Source organism: Echinops telfairi, unplaced genomic scaffold (assembly GCF_000313985.2).
Source record: "Echinops telfairi isolate 266 unplaced genomic scaffold, ASM31398v2 ScPeMD7_31;HRSCAF=116, whole genome shotgun sequence".
NCBI lineage: Eukaryota > Metazoa > Chordata > Mammalia > Afrosoricida > Tenrecidae > Echinops > Echinops telfairi.
Window position 1 is genome coordinate 10,612,449 of NW_022103928.1, and position 3,326 is coordinate 10,615,774.

Genomic DNA, 3,326 nt, shown 5'->3' on the forward strand with positions numbered 1-3,326 from the left:
AGGCTGTGACCTTTGAGAAGCAAACCATTAGCTCTTCTGTGGCTCCCTGTGTGGGTTTGCACCACCAGTCTTTTGGCCGGTGGTACGACTCAGTCAAGACAGCACTGAAACAGACACTTTGCCATGGAGGGGACTCTGACTCATAGCCACCCTTTGCAGGCAGGTCAGCGCTGTCTCATGGGATTTTGAGCCTGTAAATCTTTACTGGAGCAGAAAGTCCCACCTTTCTCCTGTTGAGCAGCTGGTGGCTTTGAACCTTGAGGTTTACAGCCCAACCTGTAACCACTTCACCACTAGAGTTCCAAAGAAAGCATTAAAGAAATATAGATAACAGTGTAAAAAAGGGAAAAAATATCCTAATATCTTCTTCCAATACGTAAAACTGCTTCCAAAATCAAGTTCAAATTGACAGATTTTTAATATGTCAACTTAAAATAATGTCCTGTCTTTTCTGTTGCATTAAACTTTTAACGGTTTTATTGGGATAGAATTCACATGTCATACAGTACAAGACTTCCGTTGCATCAAGAAGAGTTGCGTGGTTTTCACCACGATCAGTTTTAGAGCATATTCTTCATTCTTGTACTCATCGTTATCAGCTCCCCATTGCCCCACATCCTCCCCTGCCATTCTGTTGCATTTGGGGGGGAAAGATGAAGATTTTTTTACTCCCACAAAGAGTTACAGTCTCAAAAACCCGTATGGGAAGTTCCACCCTGCCTTAGAGGGCGGACCATGAGTCAGCATTGACTCCGTGGCAGTGAGTTTGGTTTTTTGGTTACATTTCTAATCCTAATAGGCTTCCCAGAGCTTCGGTGATAGAATTGTGTTTTCCTTAGAGCAGCCCAGGAACTGTTTCCTCCTTCCTTTTCTTTTTTCTCTGTGCCACTAGCTTATCTGGTATAATGTGAGGGGAATTTTAAAAGTCCACAGAAAGAATTATAAATAGCCAAATGGCCAACCATGGTTCTGAACTCACCCACAAGTGACTTGGAAGAACGGCCTACTGACCTGCTTCTGACAGGTCACAGCACTGAACACACTGTGGGGTACAATTCTGCTCACAAGACATGGGCCGCAATGAGTTGGAACAAACTTAACAGAAGCTGGGTCTTTATGATATAGAAGGGAGACCTTGGATAGTGTAAACATTGCACTGCTAATAAAGTTTACGCCAAAAAAAAAAAAAAAAAAGAATCACCATGTCAGAATGATGGGGGCAACAAATGTACAAAATGTGCTTGACACAATGGATGTATATATGGATTATGATGAGTTCTATGGCCCCCCAATAAAATGATTTAAATAATTTTTTTTAAGTCCACAGAAAATTGGAATTGAAAGATAATGGAATTATCTCACAAACTCTGGAAGCCTGTATAAGTCTCTTTGTCTACTCCAACTAATACAAAGAGGAGGCCGCTTTAAGATAGTGGGAAAAACACTTAGTTGGGTATCAACTAAGGGCGAGGCCATCTATTACAACTTGTGCTACCATGAGTTTTCTCATTTGTGAAACCTTGTCACTTGTTTATACCAGACAGGCAGCTGTTAGAACTGACTGAGAATGTCTGTGAAAATATTTAAATTGGAAACATTTGGCGAGTTGTGATAGCGGCACACAATGTTTAATGTAATTAAAATGACTGAATTCTACCTGTAAAAAAATGGATCCTTGATCTTTTTTATGTAAGCGTCTTCAAAAAGTTCATAGAAATAGTATTTAAAGATAATGGAATTTTTCCTTGCACTTTTTGAAGTTTGCAGCATATATATATGTATATGTATGTATGTATGTGTGTGTATATATATATACATATATATATATTCCCCCAAATAGAATTTTTTTCAAGAGCTATGTATTTAAAAATTTTACAAAAACAACCTTATCACCTTTAAAGTACTCTCCATTACATTTAATACATTGGTCAAATCTGTGATTCCATTCTTTGACACGTTTTCCTACCTCATCTGTCTAAAAGGCTGACAGCACCTCCCTTGTTTTTTTCTTCACCTCTCCTAAGTCATCAAATCACTGTCCTTTCATGTCTCTCTGCATTCGAGAAAACAAAAAGAAGTCACACAGAGAGAGGTCAAGTGAGTAAGGTGCATGGGGCAAGAGAGGCATGCTGTTTTTTGTCAAAACCTGGCACACTGAGATGACTGTATGAGCAGGTGCATTGTCGTGGTGGCAAAACCAGTCTCCCATATGCCACAAATCAGGCCTTTTTTTGTCACACTGTTAGGCAATCTTTTCAGAACTTCTAAGTAGAAAGCTTGATTAATAGTCTGACCTAGTAGAATGAACTCCAAATGCATAATGAGTCAACATTTTCATCTGTTTGTGAAGGTGATGTTCATCCAGAATAAGGTTTGTCATCAATCAACATCTCACCTTTTTTGAAAAAAGAAAACCACTTGTACACTTGAGTTTTCCCCATAGCACTGTCCTTGTAAACTGTGTTCAACATCACAACAATTTCTGTGCCATTTTTCCTGAGCAGGAAACAAAATTTCACAGCTGCATGCTGTTCTCTTAAATCGGCCATCACAGAAAACAAGGTTGGAGTGAAAATGCTTTTGTGAAAAAAATTCACTGTGACCCCAGAGAACCTTCCCAGGAGACATCCCTAGGTGCACTACCTCAGAGCAGGTTGCTCAAGGCTTCCCTAGCAGGGAAAAACGTGTACTAGGAAAGCTCCCTCCACTCAGCACAATCCTGGTTTGCAGGGGTTATCCCCACATACTTGCCACAAATTAAGATAGAAACACCTAGAAAAGTTATTAAGAGCCATGCAAATGCAACGTATGATTATTAATAGTGGGGTAATAAGGCCAGCCCCCCACAACTAATCACGGGTTTGATAGGTCTAATTGTACGGTTGAGATATATAAAAATTATAATAAAGTCATAAAGAACATGAGAGATAGAGGAGAGATTGAAATAATGGAGTCAGACACATTTCATAGTAGCATGCTCACCTCCTGGATGGCCATGATCTTACCAGCCAGGTCTGTACACAGCGTGGGCCAAGGTGAGGTGGGGCGGAGACCTCTGGCTGGCTGGAGCCCTGTTTATTGCTCACCAAGGGTTATATCTACCTAGGGGACATGATTACAGGTAACCACACATGTCACAGGAAGGGGCTGTACAATAGGCATACACATCAAAGGAGGGGTATATACAATGGGCACAGGCTAATAGGAAGGGGATGAGCTAGGGGTGGACACATGATAGGAAGGGGTAGAACTAGGGGTATACATGTGACAAGATGGGTGGACCCTAGATTCAATAAGGCAGCCTAATCTTTGTCACCCTTAGGTGG